The following is a 15537-nucleotide window of genomic DNA, read 5'->3' on the forward strand; positions in this document are numbered from 1 at the left end:
GTGAAGTACAAAATTCCTTTAGTAACCATAACATGGAGTTATTTACAATCATATTTTTATGTGTTAAGGAGATTTTCATGAAGTGTATACTAATTAGCTCCCAATAATCTTTCCATTTTGTGACATATGACTGATCTATTAATAAAGTAATAACTTTTACAATAGAAGAGATAGTATATAAATTAAAGTCTGCAAAAGAAATACCCCTTGAGACCAGCTATTAGTATGTTTCTTTAATGCAATCCTAGGTCTATTAGGTGCCCATAAGAAATTTAACATTAGTGTGTTCAGTTTCTTGATAATTAGTAGGTGGAAGTATTATTGATTGTATTAAGTATAAAATCTTGGGGAATATTATCATTTTAATAATTGTAAGTCTCTCCTCCATAGTAAAAACATATTATTCCAGGTATTAAAAAGATTTTGTATATTAAGAAAACAGGTATTATAATTATTATATATAATAGATTTAATATCTTTAGATAGTATTATACCTAAATAAGTTATCTGACCTGAATTGGGTACATATTTAGTAAAATCACTAATGAGAATATTTTTTCGTGTATATATAGGTAGTATTTTAGTTTTTCTTCATTGAATATTAAACCAGAAATACTTTTAAAATTCATCATGTTATCAAATAGAGACTGTATAGAAGAATTAGATCCTGCTGATGTAATTAGAACATCATCTGCAAAAGTTGAATTTTGGATGTTGTATTTTCATCTATTTCAAAACCCTCTATGTCAGTACTGTTTCTGATCAAATTAGCCCAAGGCTCCATTACTAAAGTGAATAATAGTGGAGAAAGTGGACATCCTTGTTTTGTACCTTTAAGAATGGGTATTTTTTGTGAAACATATGTTCCTACCTTAATATAAGCCAACGTTCCTTTGTATAAATGTTCAATTAGATTTACAAATGCATCCGAGAAGTTTGTGCACTTCATTAAGGTAAACAGATAGTCCCAACTTACTGAATCAAATGCTGAACTTATATCAAGACTAATAAGTGTTAAATCTTTCTTTTTCCTATTTGCAAAATCTATTAATGTTAAAGTTCTTCTTATATTATCAAAAGTATTTCTATTTACAATGAAGCCTGTCTGATCTATATCTATAATGCCGGGAATGATTGTCTTCAATCTATCAGCAAAGATATTCATAAACATTTTATAATCAACATTAAGTAATGAGATCGGCCGATATGAAGAACATCTAGTTGGATCTTTATTAGGTTTTAAAATTGGCGAGGTCCCAAGCAGATGACAGAGCATGTGCCTGTTTTGTACTAACATGCTCTGATTGAGTGGATGTTAGGCATTTGCAGTCATCTGGCAGTCCTTTTCCTGTTTTGGATTGCTTATTCTATTTTTGTTCAGGAGAGTTGCAATCTCTTGTCAAGGGTGACTCTAGTTTCAGAGCAGCCTGTTTGTAGCCTTGAAATTTTAAGGATTGCTATACCTTCTTACTCCAGTTTAGAGTAAGATGTGTCCTGGCCTTACTCTGACCTCATTGGTATCTTGCCGTAGATTGGATTCCAGTAATAAGTACGAGGGGTCTGTCTTGTCTGGTGTTCTTCTGGAGGATGTGCCGTTTGGTGAATTGTTATTCTTAATGAAATAATCTACAGAATTATTTTTCCCAGCAAAAACAAAATAAACAAAAATAAAAACACTGAGGTGCTGAAAATTAAGATTACTAATTCTTTAGCAGTTCCTCACATCATTTCTTGTTTTTGCCTCGAGGCCGATTTATTTTATTTTTATTTATTTATTTTGCTTTTCAGCTACCTGCTACAATGAGATCAGGCAAATTCTGTATGGCTCAGGAGTTGGCCACAGACTTTTTATGTATACTTGGATGACACTCCGTTTTCCAACTTGGATGTCCTGACTGAGATCACTATTGCAGTATTCCAAACAGATGGAATTTCCCTGCTGATGTCCAGCAAGACTACGAAAGCTTAAACTTTTCATGGATTGTACCTCCAACATATGACCTCATCTTGCACGTGTAGGATCATAGAATCATAGGGGATTACTAGGCTATCGACACGGAGGTCATTTAAAGCCTAGCCATTTCGTCCCAATGTAATACCACAGAAATGTTAGTTAATACCCAAAACTGAATTTAGTAATGGCTGCCCATGTCTAGGAAGGTTGTGGGCGCTATTCCCAGTAAGAATTTACAGTGCCTCATCCACTCATCCAGGTTCCTCTTGAACAGTGTCATAGAGGTGCTCTGTTTCACGTGAATAAGTAGCCTATTCCAAAGACGTGGCAGTCACTGGGAGATAAATCTGTCCCTCTAGCATGTCCTTTTTGAGTCGCAGGCCGTATTTAGGTCCCTGGAACGGGTAGTTCTAGTCCCATTTGATTTATGGCTATGCAGCAAGTTCATTAGTTGTGGGTCTGAAATTTGCTCTGTAAACCAGGCATAAGTCTCCCCTAAGAAGTCTGTATGATAAAGAGTATAGTGACAGGGACTTTGTCAGTCTGTGTACAGCACCTGCTGGAGTTCCTTGATCTTCTTGGTTAGAAACCTCCGAGGTCTCTCCAGTTGCTGCAGGTGCTTTTTATGGTATATGCCGAACAGGACATTGTACTCAATTTTGGGCTGGATTAATGCAGAGTATAGAGAGGTTATAACCTTTTTTGCTCTCGAGGCGATACCTTTACTAATTGTGTGCTACATAGAAAGCCTTCCTTACTACAGTAGATACATGGTAGTCTAAGTTAAGGTCGCAGTCCACTTGTGATCCCAGGTCCCTTACCACTTTGTGGGTACTTAGGGTATTGTTGATGTGATAGTGTAAAGTTGACATTGTTTGTGTAGGGGGGAAAGATGATGCATTTCTTTTTGGATTCATTTTGAGACCGTGACTAAGACGCCAGTTGTTGGTTTGCATAAGACCCTCCTGGAGTATACTGACATCATTTGGGGTTTCAGTAATTGCACCCAGTTTGTAGTTGTCTGCAGACTTGGTCAGCTAAAACCCCTTAGTTTTGACCTGAACTTCTGAGAAGTATATACCAAACAGTAGGGGGCCTAGCACTCCCTCATGGCATCCTGCTGGTAACAGGTCTGCTGGTTGATGTAGGGTCACCCACTTTGATAGGTTGCCAAATGGCTCATAAACCGGACACACACTATCTGACAATGAAGGGGTTTACATTCAGTTTAAGTTTATCGGTAATGCTGGAGTATGGGATTGTGTCAAAAGCCTTTGCCAAGTTGAGGTATGCATTCTGCACAGATTTGCCCTTGACACATGCGCTGGTCACATTTTTGAAAAAATCCAGCAAATTTAACAGGCAGGACCTACCCTTGAAGCTGAATTAGGTAGGATCCTGGATTTGGAGGTCGCCTACAATTTTTATTTATGAGGTCCATAATGATATGTTCCATGGTCATACAGATGAGGCTGGTCAAGCTTATGGGTCTGTAATTCCCCTGGTCTGTTGCTAGGCCACCTTTGTGGAGGGGAATAACTGTTGCTCTTCTCTATTCTTCAGAAACAAAGCCTGTGGTTAGACTGTGATTGAAAAAGGTACTTGATGGTTATACTAGTTCATGTTTTAGCCTGTTTAGAAGCCTGTGATGCCTTATGTTTTTTTTTTTCCTTGGAGAAGGCTTTGATGACCTGTTCTTCAGATATGTGGGGTGGGGAGAGGGTTTGGGGCAAGGTTTGTAGGGAATAAGGATGTGAAATTTTCACCAGACTTATCCGCTAGCAGGTTTGCTATCTCTGTAGGGTCAGTGTGTGAGATACTGTTGATCAGTAGTTTTGCACATGCTTGGGCCCTACCTTTTAGGCTACATACATAGCTGTAAAAGGCCTTATGGTTATCCCTGGCTGTGATTGCTATGTTTTTCTCAAAGAAGCCCTTAGAGGATTTGACAAGTTGTCTTATTTCCCTGTTGAGGTTGAGGAGGATGCTTTTCCATTGTTGGGGTCTCACTTTTGTTTTCTTGGACAGCAACTTTTTACGTTTATTGTAAAGTTTATTGAAGCTGGATGTCCACCATGGTGGCTTGTTTTTACTTGAGACTATGGGGTATATAGGTGGATGTATAAGCTTAAATTGTCAGACATAAATCTGGAGACTGTCTTGCTGCCAGCCCAAATGTAGTTCTTGTACATGTTGAACTGATCTTCAAGTGGTTGTTGGTAACACATAAGTGCCCCATGGGTTAACCCTCTTTTTAATTTTATAACTTGTTTTGCCATATCTGCGCAAGATGTCAGTTACCTGTGTTTAGATGTCAGCTAGAAGAGGTAAGTGTGAGTGCAGTAGGCAAATTCCCTTCAGAAACCTCCATACCAAGTGTATCTTCTGCTTTGGCACAGAACAAAGCTACAAGACCTGCTCCATTTGGCAATCTCTTGTGCCCAAGACTTTGCAATCCCATTTACTTTTACCGAATACTTAAGAGAGCCAATGTCTGGTGTGTTTGGCCCACTCTAAGATAGTGGATTCCACTTCTCCAGAAGTACCTCCATCTCACAAAGAAAAATTCAAGAGGCCTGGACTGACACTTGGTCTGATTTTGGCACACCTGCTGAGGTTATAGAACACATGGTATGTATGACTCCACCTCGACCCTGATGCAGACCAGTATGGCATTGGAGGGTTGTACAACTGAAGAGACTTCTTCTACTGAGAAGGGAGAATCACAACTTATTATTTTTGGATGGACCAGAAGGCATCCTAAAAATTTTAATCAGGAAAAAGTTTCATAGAAAGTAAACGCCCGGAGGTTTGAGCCACCCCACGTGGTTTGAACAGACATCACATCTAAGAAAAAGCAGCAAAAGACTAAACATGTCCCTTCACTTTCTCTGTCTAGAGAGTAGTGGATGGACTGCTTAAAAGATCTGCTCAAAGCCATTATGACCCTGAAACTGCCTTCTTTGTCTCCCACCCCCTCCTGAACTTCAGAAAATTACTGTTGATTCATGCTTCTCCTCTGAAGAAGATGTCTGACTCTGACCATTCTGTGGTTTTCTCCTCTTTAATTCACTCCCCTGTTTAAGTCTTTTCAGATGATGATTCCGTCTCTCCTGGCTCTGCTGAGGAAAAGGCTTCTTTTGGGGAGACTGTTTTAAACATGAAACACTTTGAGCGGGAGTCCAGACAAATTTCAGAGGTCCAGCAAAGGTTCTGCTACCTCTCTGAAGAAGACAGTCCTGCCTCTTCACTTCTCCTTCCTATCCTGGAAACCTTTTTGGATTCTTTCCAGTGTACCTGTACAGAACCTGATGCACAGCCCACTTCGCCCAAAAGGCCTGACAGGTTCTACAAAATTCCAGCTGAAGTTCCTGTAAGACTCCTGTGGCAGACCAATCTGCAGTGTGTGTCTGTCTGCTGACAAGTCTTCTAAGTTGTTGCACAACAACAGTGCCGTCACTAAAGATAAGGATAGTAGAGCCATGGAGAGGTGAGAAAAGAAGTTCTACACTTCCTCTACTGTGGTCTTCAGGGCTACTAACTACCAGTCTGAGATGACCAAGTATCTGTTGTCCATCCTCAACACTTTGAACAAGGTAGTGGTGGATTCACAGGGCTTAGAGTCCAAACAACAAATTCTGTCTCTGGTTAACCAGGCCACTCAGGTGGCCAGACACAGTATAACCTGTAGTTATGATGCTGTGGAGCCCTCTTCCAGAGCAGCTGCTATTGGTGCTGTCATCTGCAGGTACGCATGCATGTGCAGTCAACTTATGCCAGTGGATTTTAAAACCAAGCTCATTGATTCACCCTTGAGTCTTTTGTTTGCCTCACCAGCAGCCAACTTATTTAAAGCCTTACAAGAACAAGGCAAAACTGTGAAAGACTACAGGCAGATTCTGCTTACCTCTGTAACAAGGTACCATAGGAACTACCCAGCCAAGCCCACTTATTTTGTCAGGAGGGAATCCAGACCACTCTAGAAATGCAGGAAGTTACCCAGGAAGAGATTTCCAGAGAAATCTCAGAAAGACCCTAGGTGTGGCAGGCCTCCCTCCTCAGTCAGTGACTTTATCTCCCAGGTCCACCCCCCACCATCGGTCCTACCCTAACCCTCTCCAAAAGATTAACTTAGTACATTTCAAACTGGGAATAGATTACTGTGGACCAGTGGGTGCTTTCTCATAAAAACAAATCATTATGCCATGCCTTGGAAGGCACTCCATTGAACAGTAACCCCCCTCCTCCCCACAACCAGCTGTAGCTTCTTCCATATATCCTCCAGGAACTACAGCCCCAAGGTGCAATAAGAACCACTGCCTACCAAATTTATAAGGGGGGGGGGTTACTCCAGTATGTTCCTAGTTCCAATAAAAGGACAATGGAGACCCACACTGGATCAGTTTATTAAACACTTTCCTAAAAGTGCCAACTTTCAAAATGCTGTACCTACAGATCCTGTTTCTTTTTCTTCTTCTTCCAGCATACCTAGCCTTTCTGGATCTAAAGGATACCTATACACATTCCCATTCACTCCTGTAGGATATTCCTCCGGTTCTGTACTGGCTTATCTCTGTTTCAGTTTACTGCTTTACCTTTTGAGCTTTCCGCAGTCCAAAGGTATTCACAAAGTGCCTAGCACCAGTGATGGCCTTCTGACAAACCTGGAAATTGAGATTTTCCCTTATTTAGACAGTCTGCTGATCCAAGCTACCTCCCTCTCAAAACTTCTACATAGCCAAATGGAAGAGATTTTCCTTCTGTTGCCATAACAGCAGTCAGAGGTTCCTCTTATCCTAAGTACTTGTGTGAACTCTTGAATATAGATTTGGCATACTTCTCCATCAAAGCCCATCTGCTAGCCATCTTATCTTCTCCTCTGTCTGTTATGTCCAGGCCTAGGCCAAGCAATTCTTAAATGGGGTACTGCATCTAAGATCCCCAAAAAAGCCCTTGCCCCCTCCTTGGGACCTCAACTTCATACTGGAAAAGCTCACTCTGCCACCATTTAAACCAGCTACTTAAGCAAATCTCAGATTCTACATCTGAAAACAATCTTGCTATTGGCTGTCACTTCAATTAGGAGAATCTCAGACCTGCAGGCACACATGGCTGTTCCACACTTTCTTATTTTTCATAAGGACAGGGTGTCCCTGAGGGTTAACCCCTGCCCCCCCTTCCTGTCTGAAGTGGTGAATGAAATGTCCCTCAAACTACCAATTTTCTCAACCCACAGAACAGTGGAGAAAGATTCCTGCACTCACTAGATGTACACAGACAGCTGAAATTCTATTTGGTAAAGCTAAGTCTATTTAGAAGTCATACCAACTGTTTGTCTCATTTATGGACTCCAAACTGGGCTAGCCAGTTTCTAAACAACACTGATAAGTCCATCTCCCTTTTCTTACTCATACCATGCCAAATCCTTACCCATCTGCCCTTGAGCTCACTCTGCAAGAGCAGTGGCATCCTTGAGGGCCTACTGCAAAGGAAAGTTGATGCCAGGACAATTCTGGAAGCTGCCACTTGTTCTTCTTTTATACACTTTCACTAAATGCTACAGAATTTATGCCTTTTCAAGATCCAGAGCTGCCTTCACTAGGTTAGTCTTCTCTGGGCACTTGGGCAGTTCTTCACTCTTCTAACCATCCATTCTTCTGCTCCTTTGAGTTCTGGGAATCACCTGTCTGTTTAGAATACTGCAACAGTGATCTGTCTGGACATAGTACAATTGCAAGAAGTTATCATTAACTGTAGATAGCCTACTGATCACCGTTGCAGTATTTCTTCTTACCCATATCCGCCCCTTTGGATACCATCTCTTTCCCTTTCTTACCACCCTGTCTGCAGGACTCTAGGACAAAAGGGGCTCCTCTCACTCCTTGCTTAGCCCCTCCTAACTGACCAGTCTTTCTCAGAGGTCTTTAAGCCCCTGGCGTGGAGATAGTCTGAGGATTTATACTCGTACATCTGCCTATATACCCCTACGCTTGATAACTGAGATCGCATGTTGAACATATAGTTCAGGGAAGGTTGATCTTTGGTATCCTGACCAGACATCAGTGGTGAAAACCCATCTGTTTGGCATACTGCAACAGAGTAATCAATAGAACTTCTGCTGTTAATGGTAAGTTCTTACACAACTGTACTTTCCAATGGGTGAGGTATAAAAAGATAACTGGTGTCCTTAATCTACAAATTAACAAAATGGGTAGACTTATTAAATTTGATAAGAAGGTGTGCACATCTGTCATTGTGGACATTATGGTTGTAAATTACCAGTTCCATAAGGTATATTTTTAGGGACAAATCTTGAAATTAATTTATAATCTGGTGCAAGACTTTAGATTTTTTTTCCTCCGACACAGGCAACCATGTTTTAGAACAAAGGGCTTTTGCAAGTTTGCTAAGTACTGTAAAATATAGTTGTAGCACTGTGACTGTAAAGTTCAGTGCTACTTTTTCTTTTCTCATCTTGAAATGGACTCCTGATAAGAACAAAGCCCTTTCATTGTGCACCAATGTGCCAAAACCCTTCTCAAAAAAATCCAAAAGAATTAGAAGCAAATGGTAAAAGAATGGTTAATAACAGACATGCTTATTCATGCTGTCCATAAGTGTTCCCCCAAATTTCCAGCAAAATTCTAGTCAAAGGCAATGCAGACAGAAGAAATATTACCAGGAAAAAAGCAAGAATCACGGAAAGCCCAAACATAATAGTAACAGCAGCAAAGACTTGCCAAGTAATACAGGCTCTTTTGTAAAAGAAAAAAAAAGTGATGTCCCATCCTAGCATTTCTTTGTCTGCCACTTCCCTCTATACCAAGGTAGGAAAATTACCCAGTTTTACATCTCTGTGGTTTCCTGTAACGGTAGAGAGTTGGGTCACAGGGGTACTATCAACAGATTGTGTTGTATGTGTTTTGGTCATCTCCAGAACCCTTGTCTAATATGCCAAGGCAACCAGATTAGCTAGGCTTTTTTTTTTTTTTTTTTTTGTGCAGAATAGGCAGCCTTTATTGCTCACATTGATCACAGTTTTGCAATGCAATAACACCTTTACTTCAGCATTCAAAATACAGTTTACATTGTGAACCAAACCAACATGTCCAGTAGCCAGAGGTCTGAGTAGTACAAGCTTCAAGGGATACAGCCCTACCCTTAAGCTGTATTCCCCAGTCATTATCTATATTGCAAACGTGGATTCTAACCTCATTACAGTTCCCATTTAATAAGTCATATTCATTGAACTAAATCAATATCAATTATAATCCTTTAAATCTAATGTAGCCACCTTTGAGAGAAAGACAAACAGTAACATTAAACTGAAAGCAGTACAGATGGATCTCTTCATCATCTGCTATATACAGATATCCCTGGTTTCTAATATTGTGCATCCAAAAATCTTGCCACCATTTTGAGAAGATTCTTTTATTGTGGTCTCCCAAGTTAATTTACCACTTGAAATAAACGTATTTTACTACATTTTTATATAATGTATTTGTCTACTTCTGAATCCTAAATGGAGTAAATAGATCATGCGGACGTGTTATTCCAGCTAACCCTCTATTTTAATCATTAATGTAGCCTGTTGGAAAAACTAACCCCCCCCCACACACACTTTACCCCTAATAGATTAAAAAATGTCAAACTACAAAGAAAACACAACAGTCAGAATAAAGAATTAAAACCGAGAAAAAAACTATTCTAGAATATTAAAAACCATTTCCAAACAAAACAGAAAATATAACACAATTGCCCACCCCTTTGCCATGCTCCAGTCCTCTTGACTAACCATTTCGAAACTATGAATGCATTTTAAGTCTGTTCCAACATGACCATTTTGCAAGCCCTGCTTTCTTAGCTATCATAGCAAGTATTTCTTCTTCTGCTTTCCACTGCTCAGTCATTAGAATCAAATCGCCTCCAGTGGGTTTCTTGGTTTGCTTCCAGCACTTGAAGATAATTCTCACTGAGTAGTAAAAGGAGTTCCAAAACTTTCTCTTGTATGCCTCTTACCTTGGCACCCAAACCTATTCTTAAGAACCATCTGTTCTTTCTGAGCCCCTTGCCATCCCCTGAGCCTAATCTGATAAACTGGTCAAATTCCATTTTATAATCTTCCAATTCCCTACATTCCCAGAATATGTGCTGCCAGTCATCAGTTTTCCCTGCCCTACACCTTCAACATTCTGCGTCTGCCCTTGAAGAATTTTCTTACTTTGGTTGGAGTGTAAAAGTACTTAAGCAAACATTTCAGGCGAAAAATCTAAATTTCCTTAACCAAGTGATCCCCGAGGGATAGCCTGTCGGGTTTGGGACTGCTGTTTTTAAGAAAATATTCCTTCCCAAAATTCTGCTGTAGTTATTTGTCATACACAGGACTTCACCTTTTTTTGCAAATTAACAAAGGCATAATATAATTGAGAAATTTAATCCCCTACTCACTCTCCCACCCTGTAAATCTCAATTTGAGATCCATTTAGCAAACATGGGCCTGTCCTCCAATTTAGTGACCCAGGGAAGTTTTTTTTTTTTTTAATTATTTTCTTTTAAAGCTAAACAATAAGCTTAATATTTTGGGGGGAGATCAAAATCACTTTGAGCTTTTTTCCCCATCCATGGTACTGCCTGGCCACTCAACTATTGCTCCCAGTACTTCATCTTGGTTCTTTGTTGACTCAATGTACCAACAGCTGTCTCAATATAGTACCTGCTGTATCACCTCTACCTGCTCCCAGCGAAGAACCTTTTAGGAGAATTACTTCCCTCCACAGCTTAAGTATACATTTATTGAGAAGTTTACTTGTCCTTGCAGCTACCACATCCATAATAGAGGCTTCCGGCTGCCCATTTCTACCCCAGAACACATCAAAGATGGCCTCTCTTTCCAACTGCCCTTCTGTCTGAGTATTAGCACCAATGTGGAAGGCTCATCGTTGGTAGAGCTGTGGACTACCAAGGAAAAAAAGTACTGATTATAGATACACCTCTGGGTCCATCATTGACATGCTACCCAATTTCTTGTGAAGAATTACTTTCCCATCTAATACTGCGTCTAGTCGCAGCCCAGGAAAAAATCCTTTATCCAATTTAAGTCCGAGGAAGTCCTGTGTCCCAGAGTCCAGTAAAGCAGATGCAGCAGCACATGCCAATTAATCACCTGCACTTTCTGATCCAGATCTAAATTAGTTTTCATGTCATAAGATTACTATGTATTTTCTTAAGAATTTTGTTTAACGTAGCAGCATTGGAGTCCTCATAGGAATTGCCCATCTACACCCCTGATTTGTTCCAATGTCCACCAAACTGGATTCCTAGCTTTGATCGAGCCTCTTTGTTATAGAGTAATCCCTACTGCCCTAGTATTAGACTCGATAATCTTGTACCCTGAAACTGTTTCAAAGTCATTAAGTATTTTAAATAAAGCCTCATCTTCTCCAGGATTACTTAACGAAACCACCACATCTTTTGCATACAAGGCCACCTTCAGGTCTAGTGTAAACCAAGTGATCCCTCTAATCACAGAATAACAGTAAGGGTTCTATGTACAGGACAAAAAACAGCGTAGACAATGGATAGCCTTCTCCAGTGCCTCTGGTAATTGTCACATTAGACAGCCTACCTCCAATTTTAACTTGGGCTACTGCCTCCTGATACAATCCAGTCAGGATGCTAGTCATCTTATCAGGTAACTGAAAGGTATTTAATACTTGAAAAAGGAATGCCCATCTCACTGTAATTTAAATGTCTTTTCAACATCCAAGGAATATAAGGCCACTTTCTCCCCTGTCCATAGAGGCTTCATAAATGATCATCAAGAGTCTGATGAAACTACTAGTTGTGCACCCCTCCCCCAACCTTACAAAACCACATTGGTCAGGATGGGTCAGCAGAGTAATAATTGCATTTAACCATTGGGCCAGTACTCTCATAAACATGTAGTTATGGTTGAAAGTTGTAATCTGCCTATAACAGGCTGTATCCAATGGATCTTTGCCCTCCTTGCTAATAACAGCAATAATCTCTGCTTCCACAATATGGTGCCCTGTTCCAAACATTAAGCATTTGTGTCAGCACTGTAATGATTCAGCCCCTAGTCAATAACCAAACATCTAATGGGAGCCTAGTGCTTCCTGCGGTTTTACCTTTACTTTGCTTCTTTAACACCATCTCTCTTTCTTGCCAGGTAAAGTCTCAAGTCAATCACTATCATATGCTGTCCTTTAAATAAGGCAGATTAACAGTCTTCTTGTATTGTTCAGTGAAGGCTAGCTTGCTCCCTCTGCTGTGTACAACTCCTGATTGAAATCCCAAAAAACAATTTCAGTATCCTACTCTTATTTCCTGGGAGTTATGGGCCCTATTTTGACAGGTCGAACTGCTAGTCACTTTACAGCCCTTGATAAAGTAGATTAGTCAAATAATCCTGTAATCCTCTTGTTTCTGGATAGACCTCATTAGAGATCTTTTTTTCTTCTCACTGTCCTTTAGCTTAGTACTCCCCCAGTTGAAGTTCCCTCAGCCTTTGCAACTCCGCCTGTCCCTTAACCATCCCGTTTGCAACCATTCACTAATTTTAGACCTAATTTCATCTCTAAGATCCTGTTTTACTCTTTCCCATCCCACCACTGTAGAAACTTCTTGTCCTGCAAGGACAGAATTCCTTTCAACCATGCAGCAAAGCCCTGATTACATGACCATCTAGTAGAAAATTCCCAGTGCAGGAGACCCATATTTTCTGTAGGAGATGCCTACATTGTACAAATAGGAGCATGGTCAGAGTAAATAGTAGGACCAGTTTCCAGCTTTTTTAGTCCAACCACTTCCTCCCTTGAAATAAAAATCTTAATCATTCTAGATCAGGTCTGTCACTTGGGGGCTATAGAAGGTGTACCCGTGATGTAAAGGACAAGGCATTTCATCACTGGGGCTGCAAGACATATGGCAAATAAATGCACCCGTGTTCTTTTCCACCGTTCTTAGAATATTCTCTTTCATTTTCCATATCCCCTTCTGTGAACACCAAATTCCAATCCTCCTGCAAGTAGAATAGGCCCATCTTTGGCCTGAATGATCCTAAGTAAGATATCTTTTTCTCAGTTGAAAGAACTTTGCTCCTGGAGGAATATAAATTGTAGCCAAGGACATCTTAAAGTGGGTCAATCCCCCCTCCCCCTCAAAAAAAAGCCAGACAGCCATCTCCTGCTGTATGTAAACTCTGCTTTCACTGGAATACAGGACCTAACTAATATCACCCCCGTTGATCTCCCCCGTTATATAAATCTACACATATAACTTGAAAACCTCTGACTTTAAGTTGCATTCTTGTAGAAAAAGTATATCCATTCTCTGTCTCCTTAAAAAGGTGGACATTCTTTCCCTTTTCAACTGATGACCCCAGCCATTCACGTTCCAAGAGCAAACAGTAAAATCAACCATGTCAATTTAATAACAAACAAAAAAAAAACTCGTCCTGGTGAGCAGGGCAAGACTGCCTTCCCTCCCCAATTATTCTGAAATTCCACCCATGGATGAGTTTTAACTTCTTGAAAGCAGGATTTATTGGGAAACAACCATTCCCCTGAGAAAAAACATTCCCTGTAACATCTCATTGACATAGATGCTTTACTGTGACATGGGAACATAACATTTAACAATCATTCATACCAAACACCACTAACTATGGAAAACTATATAAAAAAGAACAATTTTAGAGGGAGCATTCACCCCTGCTATTATCATGAGTTAACCTGGGAGCTCTCCTCACAAGTGGGGAAACTGGCCTTTCTACTAAATAGGAAAAATAAAAAGAACTCCCAGAATCCACACCTCAAGCCACTCCCTCAAACCCCTAAAGTATTTTATCAGTCCTATGATTTACATCCTGCTTCCCCAGTCATTGGGATAGAGGTCTTAAGTGGTACTAACATGCCATCAAGAAAAAGAAAAACTTCTCACTGACATGTATGGCACTGGCACCAAGTAGCCCTGTTCAACTTTTACTCTCCCACTTCCTGGGTAAGCCAAAACCATCAGAAATTAACATAAGTTAAATCCATTATAAGGTTTAATCAGTGAGCAAATATAGCCTATTTGAGAAGCGAACACTGTACCAGCTCTTCCGTAAACTAAGGAAAAAGAGCCTTTAGTGTGTAGCTGAAACACTTAACAAAGAAGAAAGGGTTGAGCTTATTGGTATACAAATAATTAAAACAATATTAACTGCCCCCCATCCACCAATGCAGCCACCAATCTATACTCTTTAGGTGAAATGAATTAGGGGAGTAATGAGCCCTTCCAAAATCATTCTCCAGGATAAAAAGTTAAGTGTTTTAAATATTATGACAAAGTGCAGTGTGAAAGAATCCCCCCACCACCATTTGAACATATTAGCTACCATTTGCACAGTTAATCCATTACCTGACATCACTTACCATACTGGCTCCATAGTGACAGTCGGACTTCCAGTTCCTCGAAGTTTAACTCATAACAGGAAATAGTATCAACAGCTAAACAATCCATCACACCTTTAATTACCCTTATTTTACAGAGACTTTGTAATGATTAACACCCATGAGAACGCAGGAAAAAGAACAGCAGACATTTCACAGTCACTGTTCTAATGCTGCTCCTCTATAACCTTCCTATGATTGTATGCTGCTTCCATAGAGTGATTGTGTCAAAACACAGGAAATGGTCCATTTGGTGAAACTGAAGGCCCCTTTGGCACTTCCTGTTCTTGGTGGACATCCATCTCAGCCTAGGGGTGCAGGGGGCTGATTACTATGTTCTCCTCCAAGTCCATGCTTCTTTGTGACCTGTATATGTCCCACCCCTGTCTGTCAAGAAGAGTTTGAAGATGGTAGGGTAAATCATTTAAATCTAAACCATCTTGCGTTAGCCAACTTTTGCACAGTATAAAGACTGTTCCATTGTGTGAGGCATGTCCACTGAATAATTCTGATCCACATATACTTTGCTGTTGGCACATGGTGCACATCGGCACATAGTAATTTTGCACCTGGTCCCCCAAAGTCATGAGATAATTTTTTCCTCCTGCTGAAAGGAATTAAAATGCATGAGGAGCCCTGCTAGGAACCCAGGTCATAAGATAAGCCCTGTCAATGTGGATGCCCTCCTCCGGGACCAAAATCCATTATGACAGTAACTTCCCAACATAGGAGCGACAATGTTTCCCTTCCACTGCATCAGTTATGCCTACAATTCTTATGTCTTTTTTTTTTTCCTGGCTCTGTTCCCTCGTTCAATTAGAGAAGATTCAGCCAACTCAAATCTGACTTCTGAGGCAGCAAATTTAGTTTTCCCTTTTTATTAATTTGAGTTTCTTAGTGACCTTATGTTTAGAAGTTGCATTATCATCTATCTTTTCATCCAGGTTTTGGGCATTGCTTAATGTTTTGTGTGTCTGGAACACATTATCAGTTATCTGCCACTATCCACTGCACCAAGAGTGTTTGCAAAATCCTGAGAGCACACTTCAGACTGCAGGATATCCACATTTTTCTGTATTTAGATGACTTATCTTTTTACAGTCTTTACTAAGTGTCTGTAATCTTCCC

The sequence above is a fragment of the Protopterus annectens genome, chromosome 14.part0, assembly GCF_019279795.1.
Source record: "Protopterus annectens isolate FY-2018-M chromosome 14.part0, PAN1.0, whole genome shotgun sequence".
Classification (NCBI taxonomy): domain Eukaryota; kingdom Metazoa; phylum Chordata; order Ceratodontiformes; family Protopteridae; genus Protopterus; species Protopterus annectens.